The sequence below is a fragment of the Euprymna scolopes genome, chromosome 20, assembly GCF_053919585.1.
Source record: "Euprymna scolopes isolate OS-2025 chromosome 20, ASM5391958v1, whole genome shotgun sequence".
NCBI lineage: Eukaryota > Metazoa > Mollusca > Cephalopoda > Sepiida > Sepiolidae > Euprymna > Euprymna scolopes.
The window spans coordinates 50,812,572-50,833,067 of record NC_136501.1 but is presented as its reverse complement, the minus strand read 5'-3'; positions in this window follow the sequence as shown (position 1 = coordinate 50,833,067).

The window sequence follows — 20,496 nt, the reverse complement described above, 5'->3', positions numbered from 1 at the left end:
AATAAAATTCCATCAGAATCCTGTCAACTGGTTGTCATTTATTCTCAGTTATAGAACCTGGCACGTTTTCCTTTCATCGGAAATAATTAGACATTCTCTTTGAGAAACATATCTCTATAGATGCGGCCGGGTTAAAATGTTATCTTGTGTATATTATCACCTCATGAATCCTTACGCATTTCTTGTAATATACTTTTAATTTAAATTTATCTACATACCGTTGCAGGGCGTTTTCGAAGACATTATATGAACGTAAGGTATGACGTGGTTTTAATAAGTTTCCAGGCGTTTTTATACAGGCATTTAAAATTGTCGTCGACACTTGAAAATTCAGTTATTGATATACATTTTATTAAATGACTGATCAATTTCTATAATTTCAAATTCAAATGAACAGCTACAACAGAAATTGGAATACACCTTACTAAAGCCTGGTTTGCACAGCTGGTGAATTGCAAAAATGAAATTTGGATGTGAATACACTTTAGAAGAACGTTATGCAATAAAATTATGTTCTAAACTTGGAAAAATGCTAAAGAACCGTATGGAATTCTTCAGAGTGCTTTTGGACTATCCTGTATGAATCGAGCATCAATTTTTTTACTTCCATAAGAGATTCAAGTGAGGCGGAAATTGTGTGGGGCGATGAGAGGTGTGGGTGAGTAAGGAAGTCAGAACACAAGAGTTGAATGGCCAAATAAAGAATTTCATGGATAAGGCCTGCCATTTGTCTATAGAGATAATAAGTGCACAGTTGAATATCTGTGTGGGAATTGTACACACAATTATTTGCGAGGAACTGAAGATGTGGAAGATTTTTGCGAAGTTTGTCTCAAGGGTGCTCAGAGAAGATCAGAAAGAAAGACATTGTCATGACTGTAGAAAGATGTTCGAGCTGATCAATCCAGATCTCGCAGTTATTGATGCTCTAGTGGCCTGCGATGACCCAGAGACCAAGAGACAGAGTTTCCAGTTGAAGCATGCTGGTTCTCTCAGATCCAAGCAGGCCAAACAGAGCAAATCTACCCAGAAACTTATTATGGTCTCTCTTCTTTTTTTTTTTTTTTACAGCACGGGCATGATCTATATACACTGGGTTTCACTTGGACAGACAGTCAACAAGGAATACTATGTTGAGGTTTTAAGGGAGTTCAGGAAGAGATTTCGTCAGAAGAGGCCAGCACTCTTCAAATCGGTTCAGTGGCATTTCCACGAAGACAATGCAGCAGTCTACAACTTCATTCTTGTCACAGACTATTCGACCAAGACAGGCATCAAGACAGTTCTCTCACCCTCCCTATAGCCCAGACCTTGCTCAAGAAAAACCTTAGAGGCTGTCGTTATGAGACAATTGAGGAAATGAAAGAGACTGTAACGAGGGTCACTGACATGCGCACATAAGAAGATTCCAGAAGTTGTTGGAACCATACAACAAGTGCATTGCAGCCGGAGGAGATTACTTCGAATCGGACTACAGTTTCATGTGTTTACTATTAATAAAAATGGCCATACTAAAAAAAAGTCTGGAAACCTATGTAACTCACCTCGGACACTTTACATCAAAAATGATAGAAAAACAATTATGCTTCGCCAGTTATTTGTCTACATATGTTACGAAAATAAAACATATAAGGCCGTTGAATTACGTTGGAAATTTTATTTGTCATATATTAATAATTATTATTAAATATTAATAATTATTAATAAATATTATTAATTATTAATATTTATTAATAATTATTAATATTTATTAATAATTAATATTTATTAATATTTATTAATAATTATTAATAATTATTACTAATCATTAATATTTATTAATAATTATTAATATTTATTAATAATTATTAATATTTATTAATATTTATTAATAATTATTAATAATTATTATTAAATATTAATAATTATTAATAATTATTAATAAATATTAATAAATATTAATAAATATTAATAAATATTAATAATTATTAATAAATATTAATGATTAGTAATAATTATTAATAATTATTAATAAATATTAATAAATATTAATTATTAATAAATATTAATAATTATTAATAAATATTAATGAATATTAATTATTAATAAATATTAATAATTATTAATAAATATTAATGAATATTAATTATTAATAAATATTAATAATTATTAATAAATATTAATAAATATTAATAATTATTAATAAATATTAATAATTATTAATAAATATTAATGATTATTAATAATTATTAATAATTATTAATAAATATTAATAATTATTAATAAATATTAATAATTATTAATAATTATTAATAAATATTAATTATTAATAAATATTAATTATTAATAAATATTAATTATTAATAAATATTAATAAATATTAATGATTATTAATAATTATTAATAAATATTAATGATTATTAATAATTATTAATAATTATTAATAATTATTAATAAATATTAATGATTATTAATAAATATTAATAATTATTATAATTTCTGATCACCTCAAGAAAACACCAACCCATTGAATTATGTGATACTATGGATGTCTCTTCTCGCTCACATTCAAGACATGTCCCCCCCCTCGCAATGGGAAGAAATGGTTAATATAGCAAAATTATAGAAAGCGAGATAAGTAAAAAGACAGTGAAAGCACCTATATTTTTTTGAACTCTCGAAATAGGAAGATGCCTTACGGTCGATGGCCAGTTTGCGAATAGTCTGCTGAAGTGGCTGATAGGGTAAGAGCAGTACTATTCGGCTTCTATTAAAAAGATCTAGCAATTACTAAGACAACAAACCGGACATATCATTTTCGATTTGGAGTCTATAAATTTAGGGGAAATTAGTTTGAACAGGTTGTGACAGTTTACAGTTCGAAACAGGCCGAGTATAATTTTAGCAAACTCAAGATGAGCTGACTTCGTCCGAATAATAGTGATGCTCTTGACAGCTAGATTATTTCAATTGGATTTTAGTTGATACACTGATGGTATCAAAGATACACTCAGAGTACAACTGATATCTGTCGGAATGTCTGTTTTCTCTTGTGAGTTTGCTTTGTTATGTTTTGTTTTTATACTGTTAAGCCAGCGCTCGTCCCTTCAGCAATCACTAATACGAGAGACAATAACATGAACAGATTCAGAACAAGAAGAATGAAATGAGGGAGAAAATACACAGAAAACAGTGTTGGGCTCGGTTGACAGGGCTTCACGGTTAAACAGTGAAGGATTTCTTTATTTTGAACGACGACGTAAGTACGAGGTGGTTGCCTGGCTTACTATTTTCGTTTCTGATGCCTAGGGCTGTGACAATAGAATATTCTTTTTATTCTTTTGACTCTCAGGTATATATCCGAAACATTTAGACACACTTAATCAACCACATTCGTCTATATAAAAACATATAGGATATTAATGGTTGGTTGGTTGTTTTGTTTTACGGCATATTAACCCTTTCATGTCATTTAATGCCGAATCTGGCGATTTTGAAGAACGATTTTTTAATATAGTATATTTGTTTTTAAGTCGTATTCTATTTAACCCATAGTTGGGACCCTAACAGGTGCTACCACTTCGGGTCAGAGTGGACCTGGGAGCAATGGCAATTAAAGGGTGGCTCCACACTCACTAAGGCCTGCAAGCTGGGGCCTCACCATCGGATATAGTTTAAGGTCATATCCAGGACCCGGATATTAATGGATGTATACTCAAGAGTCAAAACAATGAATAGAATATGCTGTTTTCACAGCAGCCCTACTCATGACAAATCCTTTCGTCTGGGGACTAGTATAAAGTTGCGTTTCTTAAACGCTAACTTTTGTGTGACGGAATGGAAGAACGCATACAAATAAATACACATTGGCCTTTATTATAGAGCGTGGGATAAGAAATGAAGTATTTTATTAGAATTCATTATTGACCAGATACTACGGTTTTCTGTTTTTCACAGTTATTTGAAACAATTAAGTGAGAAATTAAGTCAAGGAAAAATCATCAAATGTTAATCATTGTCTCGAAATAATGTCCTTACTCTTTATTTTTTTAAGTTACCCACAAATTAATGACGATTACCCAATATGGCGATTACCCAATATGTACTTGTTAAAAATAATCTTTAAAAAAGTACAATATTTTTACTTAATTTTATTTTAATTATATTTTTTTAAATTAATAATAACAAATGTAATATGTAATATTGCTACTATTTTCGAATTTTAAAAGAAATGAAAAGCAAAGACAAAGTTCTTGGCATTTTTTAAATATATTTTGAAAATTTATTTCTTATATTTCATTTTTGGAGTCAAAATCAAATGATTCCTACTAATTAAGAATCTTGTTGAACTTTATGAAGAAGTTGCAAACAAGAATGGAGAATGCATCATTGATTAAATAGTTCTTAGTTCTTATTTTACTTTTTAAAAAAGTAGACTTAAAAATCGGCAGGAACTTAGTTGCCAACCTAATACTTAATCAATCAAATATGAACCATTTTGTTGCACGATCCTTACGTGTCTGTTCTTCGACATGAAAATTCCATTTTCCAGAATTGTATTGTTTCATGGAAAGGAACTTTTCAATGTGCTTTTTTATGCCATCAAAATAATAAAAGTGTATACCACTGAAATTATTAAAGTTCTCTCTCCGCAGATCTTGAGTGCGTGGTACAGTGGGGGAAAAGGTGGCTGGTTACCTTTAATGCATCAAAGACCAAGCTCCTATCATTACATCATCAACGCTCTGATCCCCATCTGGCATCAATTGAAATGGATGGCTCTCGTCTAGGGAAGGCCCCTTATTTTGATAAGCTTCTGGGTTTGACCTTTACTCCTGATCTGAAATGGAACACATACATCAAGTCTGTGACCAAGGTCGCTGGGAAAATGGTGGGATCCTTCTACCGCTCCAGAAGATATCTCACTAATGATGCAATTCTCTATCCAAAAAGCTAAGTACGTCTAAGGCTGGAGTACTGCTGCGACATCTGGGTAGGAGCTGCTAAAAACAGCCTATCCTGCCTTGACAGAGTACAAAATAGACTTTGTGGCTTGGTGGGGGATGCCCTTTTCTCTTCCCTGTAACCTCTCTCCCACAGAAGAGACGTTGCGAGCCTGTCTCTGTTTTATCATGTTTTCCATAGCAAGTGCTCGCCTGAGCTCCAATCCCTGGTCCCACCCCGCCAATATTTCATGAAAAACACCTGACTAGCTGAAACCACTGTCAATAATTTTCTTCACTCTTTATCCATGCCTAAATCAAAACCTAGATTCCATGAAGAAAGCTTCTTTCTTAGAACTGCACGCCTGTGGAACTCTCTGCCGCTTGCCTGTTTCCCTCCCGACTTCAACTTGGATGTCTTCGTCCAACACAAACAAATTCCTGATGAACCACCCCCTTAAGTAAAGACGCTTTATCAAATCTCCAATACTAATGAATACTACGATACTATCCCATTGATTACTGGACACACAATAACCCTTATCCCCGAGTGGCTTCTGGGCCTTGATAAGTGGTGACCTCCATGTAAAAAAATAAAAAAAATTCTGAAGGAATAATATCTCGTGAATAAGGTAGACTAAAAAAACTTTCCTCTAATCGCCAAAGAAACGTATGGTCTGACATTTTCGTGGTAGAATACAAAGCCATTTCTATTGGCTGATCATGGGTGTTGTTTTTGTTGTTGTTGTTGTTGTTATTGTTATTATTATTATTATTATTATTGTTGTTGTTGTTGTTGTTGTTGTTATTATTATTCACACAGATCATCAAAGATCTCATTGAATACAGCCTGTAGTGTTCCCTGGAAGCTGGGTGACAACAAGTCTCCCCAGATTTCTAGTACTCTCCACCTCTTTTGATATCATTTGCAAATGAATCTGCATAATCGCAACAGCCGCTTACCATTGATTTCTAGCTAGGAGCGATCATTGATCTCCACTAGAATCTGAGTAGCAATAAGCCTCCCCAAGGTCCCAGTTCTCTTCACGCTTGTCCAGCGGAAGTCTGGCCAGTGCTTTCTCCTCGCCCTTTCCACCTTCCTTGACCCTTCTCGACTATTTAGCATCATTCTTTTTTGGTGGGGCGGTGATTGAGTAATGGGAGGGGATGGGGGATGAATAGAGAGCTTATGGGTATTCATCTCCAATGTTCTTGGTTCCATGTAACGCTTTTTCATGTTTTATCTCTGCAGTAACCCGTCTAGCCCGTGCGTGTGGCTCATATTATTATTATTATTATTATTATTATTATTATTATTATTATTATTATTATTATTATTAGCATCATTATTATTATTATTATTATTATTATTATTATTATTATTATTATCATCATCATCATTTTTATTATTATTATTATTATTATTATCATTATCATCATTACTATTATTATTATCATTATTATTATTATTATTATTATTATTGTTATTATTATCATCATCATCATTTTTATTATTATTATTATCATTATTATCATCATCATCATTTTATTATTATTATCATCATCATCATTTTCATTATTATTATTATTATTATCATCATCATTTTTATTATTTTTATTATTTTTATTATTATTATTATTATAATCATTTTTATTATCATTGTTATTATTATTATTATCATCATCATCATTTTTATTATTATTATTATAATTATCATCATCATCATCATGATTTTTATTATCATTATTATTATTATCATCATTATTTTTATTATTATTATTATTATTATCATCATTTTTATTATTATTATTATTATTATTATTACTATTATTATTGTTATTATTATTATTATTATCATTATTATTATTATTAATAATAATAATAAAATTTCTCAAATGCACTCCTGATATTAGGCTATGAAAGGTGTTTACTTTGGTCAAAATCGACTGTTCCTTCTTTCATTGGATTATTTCGAGTATCGATTATCGATACTTATCGAAGACATTCAGATTCAAAGCCTATTCAAGAACACTGCCAGGCACATATAGTACCTTCTTGTGAAATTTCATAAAAATCTACCTGAGCGTTTTTGAGTCCATAGGGGAACGAAATCACAGACACACAGACACACAGACACACGCAGACAAAGTAGAGATACAGATGATTTGGATTATTCTTACTACGGTTCTCATCTTGAGTTGTTATTCTGATAAAGTTTTGACCAATGGAATGTCTGACCTTCTTCATGTGTATCTCGGGAAATTTTGTGCCGAACTGGGGTGTCTGTAGCGAATTTTGAATGGAAGCCTTCGTATGGGAGGGGGTATGCTCTCGTTCTGTCACCCATGACCGGATAGATGTATTAAGTTACATTTTTTTCTAAGTACCGCCCACACAGAAGATTAAAAAAATCCTAAGATACTTCTGTAGAAAGTCGGAAGTTGCGTCGGTTGAAACCTTATACGAATAACATCCAAGATGAAAACCGTAGACCGAATAATTCAAATAATACAAACTATCAATCATCACCTAAAAACTTTATAAACATTGTTCGACACAAAGATTCCCGGGATACACTTGAAGATGGCCAGATTTACATTTCCCAAAACGTTGTGCGAATAACACTTAAGATGAAAACGGTAGTCAAAAGAATCCGAATGATCCAAATTATCAATCCTCATCTCAAAAATTCATAAATCGAATATTTATCGCGTGCTTTAAAAGATATGTACTTCATAGAATAAGATGGTTGCAGGTAGTTTTCTATTTATTTTAATATGCTGTCATTTTTATCAAATAAAAACTGATAATTCAATTACAATTTCACTTAGTTGGAAATAATCCCCAAATTATGCTCACGCACTGAAAGATATTTTGTAAACATTGAAAAAATTACATTTTGAGTAACTGGTGACAGATGTGCATGTGATAAACGGATCCTACCAGTTAAGCATTAGACAAGTCTAATTTTTCAAACAACTCTCCTGAACATGTTTTTCTTAATTAATATGAAATCGAAAACTTATAGCGATAAAAATCACTTAATAACATTTTAAAGGCTTCACTGAATCTTACACGGCAGACATTTTGTTTTTTGTTTAAGCTATGTCACTATTCATCTTTTATATGTATAGCATATTTTTTGTGTATTTGTTTGTGTGTATGTCCAGCGACAAATCCGAAACTACATAAGACGCACCCATAAAACTGATATGTGAAGTGTTCAGTTATAAAACGCGATAAACCTAATTATCAAAATTACGAAAGTATCACTGCAAAAAGTGTTACATTACAACACGTGACCACACTTCGAAATCATGTTTCATGTAATATGACAACAGTATCTGTTCTTTCTAGTTTTAAACTTATACAAAGTGGCCCACTTCAAAGTAGCCCTATCTCTCTCTTTTTCTAATTATTTTTTTTTCAGATAAAGCAGCCCACTTAAAAGTAGCCTGATCTATCTAATTCTTCTCTTAACGCCCAACTGACACCACAAAACAAAAAACCAAGTCTTTTTTCCAACCAGATGGCGGCTACATGCTACACGCCCCACAGATCTCTTACACGAGTTCATGACATGTTTAGAGAAGAGAAAACAGTAAGCAAGGGATTATGGCCACCACGTTCCCTGGACTTGTCAACATGTGATTTTATATCTTTGGGAAACTTTCAAACAAAAGGTTTATGCAAATAATCCTCACAATCTAGACCAACTAAAGGAGAGCATTCCCAACGCTATTTAGAGAATCACCAGAAAAGATATACTAGCAGTATCTGCAAATGTTGTTAAACGTGCCCAGAAATGCATCGATGTCAACAGGGAGTATTTTCAGCATCTTTTATTAACCCTACAGATAATTTCAGTAATGCTACAGGTATTTAAACAATAAAAGAATGTTCCTCCTCTTTACTACATTTTCTGGGCTATTTTTAAATGAGCCATCATGTATAAGCTATTAGACGAGGCCTAGATTTTGTTATATACTGGGTACCATATCACTATACAGCGATATGTTGTAATAATACCGTTATATGTACTTGTGACGAGGGGTTCATCGGAATGTGTGTACGTGTCACTAAATGTCTGTGGTGGTTCTTCACTGTCTGAACCCTAAGTTATGTTGTTGCAGTCTATTTATGTTCCAATTCTATGATCATCTAAATCAGTGGTTCTCAACTGGGGTCCACATGGACCCTAGGGGTACATGAAATATTTCTGGGGGTCCACAGGCAAAACATAACAAAATTATCATAATTATTATAGTTGTTGTCGAATACTTTATTTGTATTAAATTAGTTTTCATTTAAAAATAAAGCTTAATCATTTAATATTTCTTTGATTATTAAAACCTCAAAATTTAAATTAGTGAAAAATAGAAGATTGTCTTATGACTAATAGTTATGAAGAGGTCCACCAGAGGGATGTACTTGTGACGAAGGGTTCATCGGAATGTGTGTATGTGTCACCAAATGTCTATGGTGGTTCTTCACTGTCTGAACCCTATGATCATCTAAATGTTAATATGCGTGTGTGTGTGTGTGTGTGTGTGTGTGTGTGTGTGTGCGTCATACATGTATTTTCGACATACCTTATTTTCATGTGTCATTGATCTTGGTCCACCTGGAATTCATCTTTTTCTTGGAGGCGAGGCTGGAACCTGTTTGAACGAATATTCATTCACTTCCAAGAACGCTGATGGTATTTTAGATAGGTTTTTTATTCTCTTTTCAGGTGTCGATCGCAGAAGAATGGAAAGTGAGTATCTGCTTCAGGGGCTAATTCTAGGTATCCATTCTAATGCACATCAACTCCCTCCCCGGTGAAGAGTGGGGCGACCTGTTAAACCATCTGCTCTGCTCAACGTCCGAATTTATACCCATATTATTCTTCTCAGCTAACTAGAACAACGTAACATACACATAGTTCTGTGAGCTGATAAGATGCTTCTGGTAAACTTGTCTATGATATGATTTTATTATGTTTTGACAGTTTTTATCAACATTCATCGTATTCATCTCTTGTTTATCTCTCCGATTAGATAGATAGATATATAGATAGATACAGAAATAGATAGATAACTAGATTGAGAGATATATCGATAATACACATAGATAAATAGATAGATCTACGGACAGATAAATAACTAACCAATACTTTCTTGTGTTCGACCTTCTACATGACAATTTGATACTTCTGTCTTTTGATTGATAACTAAATTTAAACAATTTAGTTTATTGTGTTTTGCATTATAACTCTTCAGCGTTATTTGAGACATTTGTGTGTGTGTGTGTGCGCGCGCGCGCGCGTGTGTGTGTGTGTGTGTGTGTGTGTGTGTGTGTGTGTGTGTGTGTGTGTGTGTGTGTGTGTGTGTGTGTGTGTGTGTGTGTAAAGTTCATTGTCTCTGAGAGTCAACAGAAAAAAAAACACTGGATGAGGATCAACATTAAGAGCGATCCTGATTCTAGGAGAGTAGAAAGTAGGCCTTGGGTTTACTTTCGACATCATCATTATTATTATTATTACTTATGATAGTAGTCTCAACCTTTGGATGTTTTTAGTTGAACTTTCTTTCTTGAACATCAGGTCAATTGCTTTGACTTTAGACATTCAAGCTGTATTAACACTATATTTTGCAAAATTGTAAAAGAAATTGCTTTGTCAATCTGATTAAGCTGATTTGAAATGATTTTCATTTTTGTACTGGTACTTTTTGATCGAATGCATCACAAACACTAAACTTTGTCTTTGATATAATTCCCCGATATGACCATACACGGTTCTCATGCATACAGGATGGAACGATAAATTTGTCACCATAAAGAAAACAACACTACAGCTTTATTTTAAAACTTTTATTGAAAAAATCAGTTCAGGTAATTTGATTATGTAGTAGAACTGACATCTCTTCAATGTAACCGCCATCGGCCTCAATCACCACCTCGATAAGGGCCCGGAACTGAAAGCATGCCTTTTCCACAAATGCCGACGAAGTAGTCAAGGGGGTTCAGATCGGGAGAGAAGGGGGGACAAGTGAGAGAAGAGTACAGAGCCTTAGCACTCCTCATGATGCTAAGCTTGGGACTCTTTGGACTTGTGGGCTGGCTCACTGTCCTGCTGCCACATCCAAGGTCTGCCAGTGGCCATCTGATTGCACTCACGGATCACCACACTTTTCAGCATATCCAGATACACTTTGGTGTTGATTTTCAAGCCGTTTTCATTGATGTGAGGTGGCATGTTGTGGCCCTCACTTGAAACCACACCAAAAACCATAACCCATGACTGAAAACTTCGTTGAGCTGTGTCCTCGCGTTGAATCTTCCGGATTTGTATTTTAAGGGTGCTGGCAATTGTCATATTGGCATAAGTGGGATCGGCAGAGAGCAGTAGTTGTACGACGGCACGTCTCCAATCTAGCTCGTTGAACATTGTGTCACTTTCAGACATAATAAGAAGCTACTATCGCTGTTGAGATTTGTGCATAACTGCCCAACTTGTAAATGGTCTGCAAAAAAAAATAATAATAATAATAAAATCCGTTCGCATCAAACAGAAATGGAATCATGTCGTCTTTTCTATGGCGACAGTTTTATCGTTTGCACATATATCTGTACTATTATATAAAAGTCACTTTGTGCGTGTGTATGTGTGTGTGTGTGTGTGTGTGTAAGAGAGAGACAGAGAGAGAGAGAAGAATTCCTTTCTTTATGGGTTCCAAAACGGCTGAGCCTATTTTTTTGCAAATTTCACGCAAAGATAATTTATATGTCTAGCAGTGTTCTTAGATATGCTTTGTACAGGAATTCTGTTACAAAAATCGACAAACTCCAATCCTAAAAATAGTCTTTCTTTTTCAGAGATAAAATAGAATTTTTACAGGGAAAAATTTTAGATTGCGCCGGCAAGAAAGATAATAAAATCTTAAAAAATAATTTATTCTTAGAAAAAAAAGTGACATGGCTTAGTGGTAGAATATTCGACTATAGATCGAATGATCACCTGTCCAAGCCTGGGATTACCTCACCATTTTATTTTCATTTTTTCTTATTAATGAATTCAATTTACGATAAATTTATGTTAAGTGTTGAGACATTATGTTGAACAAAAGTTGGCGGCATTAAATCAAATAGGCGAAGAATCAATGTAGTCACGATTTCGAGTATTGAGTAATTATTAGTAACAAAGATGGCGGCAAAGAATCAATGCAGTCACGATTCAGTCGTTTCGAGACAGAGGTTGACAGCGAACTGATTTCAATCCAAAATTTGATATGTTTTATATTAACTTTTGAAGCTTCTGAGTGGTCGATTCTCATAAGCGTGGTTATAAAAACGATCGTCGAAATCATTGGAATCATACTCTCATAAGCAATCAAAAACATTTTCAACAATTTAAAATCGCCGGAAATCATTTCTTCGTTGGCATATTTTAAAACGAAACATTAATCAGAAGTGAATTTCCAGGTCATTTATTAAGCTCAAATATCAGCTGACATGATATTGTGAACAAATATGGAATAAATTTGATGAACTATATTTTAATTTATACATATATATATATATATATATATATATATATATATATATATATATATATATATATATACGCATATATATTATATATATATACATATATATATTATATACATATATATACACATATATATTGCGAATTATCATTATCATTTATATATATATATATATATATATATATATATATATATATATATATATATATATATATATAACTACTTCATTTACTCACATAAATTTAATATACGAAAGTATAGATTTATGCGTAAACTTTACAGGGAAAAATTTTAGATTGCGCCGGCAAGAAAGATAATAAAATCTTAAAAAATAATTTATTCTTAGAAAAAAAAGTGACATGGCTTAGTGGTAGAATATTCGCATAAGCCTGACGAATCCTATAGTGGATGAAACGCAGAATATTCAGTGTAGCTTAATCGCCATATATATTTTATAAATTTATATATATATATATATATATATATATATATATATAGAGAGAGAGAGAGAGAGAGAGAGAGAGAGAGAGAGAGATTTCGAATTATTCCATCGGGCAAATTATTGCTTGTAATATATAATATTCAATAGAGAATTGATTCTATAATAATACATACGCAATCTGCATAAATTAAAATATCATATTTAAGCGTATTGTACGACCGGGCAACGCCAGGCGTCCAACCAGTACATACTTATATAGGAGTACATACATATATACATGCATACATACATAGATAACTGATACGCACATGTTTTTAAAAGGTATTGCGTCATTTTACGCATAATCTTTGTACGACGTTTGAAGCCTCCAACTGAAATAAACGTTTTTACTTCTGTACATGTCGAAACATTAATCAAACCCTAAACAAAATATTTCAGTGACTGGTGACTCTTAAGACATGGCCATTAATTTAATTTCACACAGGATTGGCGTCTTATACAACTTCCCGTAGATCCCCTACTAGTGTTTGACCAGCTATATTACTATTTACACCGTGTAAACATCTGCCTATCGCATAGCATAGGTGACTCAGAAACGCTACTGCATGGCTTATAACTAGGGCTGGGACAACAGCATATTCTTTTTATTGTTTTGACTCGAGTGTGTATCTGTTGATATCTTATATGCTTTTATATAGTGTGATGTGGTTCTCGGTTGATTAACTGTGTCTAACTGTGTCTGATATATACTCGAGAGTCAAAACAATGAAAAGAATATGCTGTTGTCATAGGGCAGGTCGATTCGCAACTTTTTTTCAGAAAATCAACATGTCACTGGTGATGATAGTTGGGTTTTGATGTGATAAGAACATATACCAAAAATTAGATTCCCATCTTGAACAGAAAATTGAGCATTTAATTTTAAAAATCGTGTAGAAAAATGCTGAAAAATCCTTCATTTTCATAGCATTTTTTACAACACTGACTTTGAAATTTCACTATTTTTTATAAAAAATTCAATTAAAATTGATATATTTATATGAAATACATTGAAAGAAAAGTATATATATGAATTATAATTTTAATTATGAATCACACCTAGCAAAATATCTAAACTTTTGCTGCATTGATCAAACAAAAATTGTAAAAAAAAGCTAATTAGCAACTAAGTCTTTTAAATTTCACAATTCAAAAAGATATATGGAGATGTATTACACAATATAACAACTTGATACAAGTTACAGGACCATGTATTTTAACTTTTTATTAAATGCAATAATATAAACTGTTATAATAGAACTAAAGTTTTCTGTATACTTTTCTTTCGAGGAAAATGAAGGTCTAATTTGCTGACACGATGACTTTGTAATAATGTGTCTATGTCTTGCTTCCTGCCCATATACAAATTTTTAAGAAAAATCAATTAAATTTGACCAGTGTGTGGCTGCAAAATTGATAGCAGTAATCTTTTCATTTTTTTTTTTTTTTTTGAGTTGTTCACTATTTCTGGAAAAAACAACACAAAAAAATTATTTGAAAACACTTATTTTTTAATATTTTTGCGATGTAATATGAATAAAACTAACTATTGTTTGGGTAAATTAAGAAAACTAATAAAATTTAATGGATAAATATTTATTTACCTAATGGACAAAATCGTTTGAATGCCCTCTTCTCTCACATCCAATTCATCTGAGTTTATCATCGATATTATATTTTCCAAATGGAGTGCAAAAGCACTATATTTTGAACTGTTTAAAACAGTAATTTGGATTTCAGTTAATTGTTTTGTTCTCTGAATCATATTAAAATATACTGTTGTTGGTTAAAAAATAATATTGTCGGTTTTGATCTCAAACCAACTAACTGCATACACTTGGATGATAAATTTGACCAAAATGTTTAAGGATAGACAACTCTAGTCCATAAACACATTAATCTTGTGGCTTATGTTAACCATCTTCCTTGATTCAAGGGCCCAATTTTCTAAGTTAACTTCTCCACAAGGAATGCAAACAGCATACTCAAAAAGTAGCCTCTGGTCTTCACACTTAAATTATTTGTTTCTCCTGCTGTCAGATAATGATGATCGGGAGGGACACTAATTTTTTAGAATTCTACTTGAGGCAAATCTTGATAATTATTGATACAAAGTTTCCACAAAGGACCAAAATACGAGGGGCGTGCAATAAGTAATGCCCTGGCCCACTTCCCATAGAAGTGGAGCAACGAAACTTGGCACAGTTATTAGTTTTTCTCTACATATGAATCACCTAGATTTATGCATTTCTCCCATCATTTGATGCAGCTCTGGAGATCCTTTTTGTAGAACACCCCAGGTCGGTCCTCCAACCATGACGTGACTTCAGAAATCAAGGCTGCGTCATCTGGGAAACGCTTTCCTTTCAAAAACAACTTCATGACTGGGAAGAGGTGAAAGTCAGAGGGTGCAAGGTCAGGAGAGTAGGGAGGATGGAGAAGATTTCATACCCACACACCCGTGCTTCTGATCTGGTGACATGCGAGTTGTGGACCGGAGCGTTGTCCTGCATGAGGAGGGTACCTTTGCTGATCTTGCCCCGCCGTTTGATTTTGATAGCTTCCCTCAATTTCCTCAAAAGTGAAGCATAATAGGCTCCAGTAATTGTAGTACCCTTTTCCAGAAAATCTGTCATCACTACTCCATCCTGGTCCCAGAAGACTGTGAGGATGACCTTGCCAGCAGAGGGCTGCACCCTTGCCTTCTTTAGAGGTGGTGAGTCCAAGTGCTTTCACTGCATTGACTGGGCTTCGGTCTCTGGATCATAGTGATGGACCCAGGTTTCATCCTGTGTAATCAGTCTTTTGAAAAATTATGATTCATCTTCTTGGCACATCTCCAAATTGATCCTCGAGCACTCGACGCATTCTCGCTTCTGGAATGGTGTGAGCAACCTGGGAATCCATCTGGCAGACACCTTCTGCATATGCAAATGGTCATGAATGATAGTTTCCACAGACTCTGTACTAATCTTGACATCTTGGACTATTTCGCGAATAATAATGCGCCGATCTTCCATAATGGCAGCCTCAACTTGACGGACAGATGCCTCATCAATGGCAGAAGAGAGGCGACCAGGTCTGGGAGCTGTTTCCACAGACATCCGGCCATGTTTGAATTCACGATGCCAGCGTTTTACAAGGTCATATAATGGGGCATTATCACCATAAGTTTCTTTCATTTCATCAAAAGTCTCCTGTGGTGTGTGTCCTTTCAAATACAAAAACCGGATAACTGCTCGACATTCAACAGGCTCCTTTTCACACCTGACTCAGTTGAAACACCTGTAAAACAGAAACCACAATTAGTTTAGAGCTATAATTTGCCACATAACCCGTAGAGATATGAATCATTGCACATGCAACATTTCAGCTAGATCAGACAACTGGAAGTGGGTCAGGGGCATTACTCATTGCACGCCTCTCGTAACACCACTAATAGCACTAGCACTAGGAACAATACCGAAAAACTTTGAAAAGAGAATGGGTAGAAATTGGAATCAGAGGGATGGCTGATAAAATACAACGGATAACAGTCATGAAAACGGCTGTAATATTTTTTAAAAAAAGTTCTTGAAAGCAGAGATTAATACACATGAGCTACAAGCACAAACTGGATATTCTGAAATTGATACATGTGTAAAACACAAAAGAGCATCACATGGAATCATGAAAACGTAAACTCTATAATTGTAAGTTAACCACTGCGCCCCTGATTTCCCCCCATTTTTTAAATTTATTTATTTTTATTTTTTCGGTGTGTGTGTGTGTGTGTGTGTGTTACCAAAACTGATTCCACACCAAAGAAGCGAGGAGGGTCAATAAGGATGGAATGACTGAGGAGAACTAGCCAGACATCTGCTGTGTGAATGTAAAGAGGAGTGGGGGCTTGGGGAGACTTTTTGACACCCAAATTCTAGTGAAGACAATGGTCGCCGCCAAAAAGAAATCAATGGTACGCGGCTGTTACGATAACGCAAATTCATCTGCAAAGGTTATCGGAAGAGGTGGAGAAAGACTGGAAATCTTAAGAGGCTTGCTACCATTTAGACTCCAGAGTTGTTCTAAACGAGAAATCTTTGACGGTGGTCTAAGTGACTACTCCTAGCGAGTAAAAAAAAATAATAATAAATAATAAAAAAATAAATAAAATTATAATAATAATAATAATAATAATAAGAAGAAGAAGAAGAAGAAGAAGATGATGATGATGATGATGATGATGATGATGATGATGATGATGATGATGATGATGATGATGATGATGATGATGGAAGTAAACTGACTCATTTTTAGCTATATCAGAATATTTTATGTACGTATAAATATTTCACTAAGTTTATTTTACCCCAGTCGAAGTTCTCAAAAAGATCGAGGGGTCTTTTCCCAGAAGCTAACAGTTGATCTCCATATGACATACATCGATACTCGAATATGCTATTAAATCTTCTTTACGTCTTGAATAGTGAGTAAGTAAAGAAATTAAAATATAAGTTTTCCTCTCCCTAATTGACCAGTAAAATGTCATCGTATACATTTCTTGTTGATCTTTGATCATACAGGATTCCAGGACAAGAACGCATCTAGTCTAGTGGAGTATCCAGCTGAGTGTTGTTATTATAAGCAACATCACTTGAACAATATACACCATTCCTCGTATCGTATAAACCACTGTGGGTTAGACACACTGGGGAGATCATATTTGGGCATGAGTGCTGTGTTAATTTGGATAATTATTCAGGGTTTGATTGTAGGGAAAAGTATCCTCATGCCAGATTGTCCTCACAAACCCCTGTACTAAGGGACCTTGCACACGCGAGGGCAGTGTCTACTAGGCAGTGGCAGCTCGTGCATGGGGCTGTGGGACTGCAGCACCCCCAAGTTATTTCTACACAATATTAATGATAAAATTAAAAATAATACGTTTGTTTATTATTATTATTATTATTATTATTATTATTATTATTATTATTATTATTATTATTATTATTATTATGATGTGTACATTATAAAATCATTAACTTTAATGTCGGTATCTCCAAATGCATATAATAACAAAAATAAAACTTGCTTGGAGCTGTGAAATTCACAGTTACACTTTCTTAATGAAATTCTCTTGTACGCATGCGCGGATTAGACGCTTTAGGCAGCCGATGAAAGCCTCTTGGAGAACTGTCGATTGGTGCAGTTCCGTGTCGTGAAATTCGTTGTTTGCTTAGAGTGTGCGCCTGTATAGATATGATAACATTGTTATTGAAAAAAAAAAGTAGGTTTACTTATATTTTTAAAAATTATTATTAAAATCTGCACATAACGTGTTCTTGTACATTAAAATATTGTGCTATTTTTTTTTAAATACGCACACTTTTAGCGTTGCGATTTAAATCGGTAGCAGACGGAAATATATAATATGCAGAAACTGTTTATTTTTATTTATTAAAAGTATTCGGGAATTTAGCAGTGAAGCTAACACGCGGCCAAGGGTAAAAACCAAATATACAATAAATAAATCTTACCATAAAAATAAAGTTACTTTTCCATCTACCTGCCCTTTTGTTTGTTTCTTTAAATGCTATTTATTTTGCAACAACTAAACTTTACAAAAAAAAACTGTTTACATTTTTTTCTAGAAGAAAAAAAGCGAAGAAACAGTTTATGTTGAAAATACATTTTAGTTAGAAATCTTTTTAACGTGTATGTTTTAGATATTAAAAAAATTAGCATTTATTTGCCTCCAACAAGGACAATGTTAGAAGTTTTACATTTTAAAAAATGGATTTTTTACACAAGATTTTTTAATTAAAATGTGTTTGTAAGTAAAAAAAAAAAAAAACACAGTTTTTTATAATTATGCATTTTTAAACTTTACATTGAATTTGTTAGTAGATGGGTCAGATAATATGCATTAAAAAAGTAATTAGAAATCCTTCTGGACTGAGACAATTTCAATTATTTTGTTTTTTGGGGAAGAAAGCTACATTAAAATTCGATGTTTTATAATGCTTATATATGACATCCTATTTTCTTATAATAACTATCCACTTTATGTCGATCTTTACCAGCATGGGAAGGTCAGTAAATAGCCAAGTTTGTTCTTTTTATATAAAAAGCAAGTTGTTAAAAGATTTGTAAATAAAATTTTGTATCTTTAAATATTTTTGTTTGTTTGCTCACTATATAAAAATGTAAACATTTTTATTTTGCATTTTATTTACAAATACGTTTTGTTATAAATACATCTTTAAAAATAAATTTTGTAAATAAAACTATTAAATAAAACGCTATTTTCAAATAGTAAACTCCTAAATTAACCCTCGTAGGGAGGCAGGTAAATTTCAAAGTTTTTCTTTTTTGTTTTTATAAAAAAATAAGTTATTTTTTAAAATGTTTTTCGTTTGTTTGCAAAAAAAAAAAAAAAAAAAAAAACGCAAACTTTTATTTAATCTGAAAAGTTTAAAAGGAATAAATATATATATTATTTTTATTCTGTAAAGTGTAAATAATTTTAAAAAATCTTTTTAATAAAAAAGTTTTTGCGTATTATCCATTTCTGATTGATTATTTGTCTTTGTTATATAATTGAATATTTATTTGAATGTTTGTTTATTATTTGATTAAATATTTATTTATATATTCGAATTCCTTTACACGATATTAAAAAAATACGTAAAATTTTTGAAGCAGCACCCCCACTAATTTCAGGCACGAGGCGCCACTGCTACTAGGCATTCAAGTTCTTTCCAGTAGGCATTTAAGTTGTCTCTAGTAGGAATTCAAGTTCTGTGCGTGTGCATTTACAAAACGTATTCGTAATCATTCGAACATCTATGAACTGTGACGTATCTTTTATAAGGCCTTCTAAAATAACTAGAAGTAATGTCTCTTTACCTCTCTATATTATAATTGTTGTTGTTGTTGTTGTTGTTGCTGTGTGACGGATATTAATATATAAAGGGGGAAGTGCATCAAAATATAAAAATGGGGAGGGGTTAGAGAACGGAAAGTAAAAATAGGAGAAAGAACAACAGTTCTCTGTGATTTATAAACGAGTTCAGAACATTAAATTGAGGCTGTAATCACAACACACCAGTTTCTATGCCGGCCGAAATGAAGCAATGGTGAGCCTAGTTAGTAACGAGATGATGTCTATCTGAGTCTATCAGGCGCTGTATGTAAACGCCGGTCCTCTTGGTCTCGGGAACTGGGAACGACAACCAATATGCAACTAATGTGCACATTCGTGCGTCGTCCACGGTGATCTGCACCAATCAGACACTGGCTGGCTATGACGAATCAGTTTCAGATGTGAAACTTCTTTTTAGATGTTGAATGATTCGGGCTGATGTCAAAATAGAATAAAGGAGGTATGTGTATCAAACGAGTAAATTAAGCGAACGGCGACCTGGCGTGTACATTTTTCGTGAATATCACACCATATAGCAATGGAGGTGCACATGCACATAAAGTAAGAAGAAGAAGAAGAAGAACAAGCGACATAGTGCTTTCACTGTCAAAGATGGCTTTCACGGCTGTCATCGACGTAAAATGGAAGGAAACACA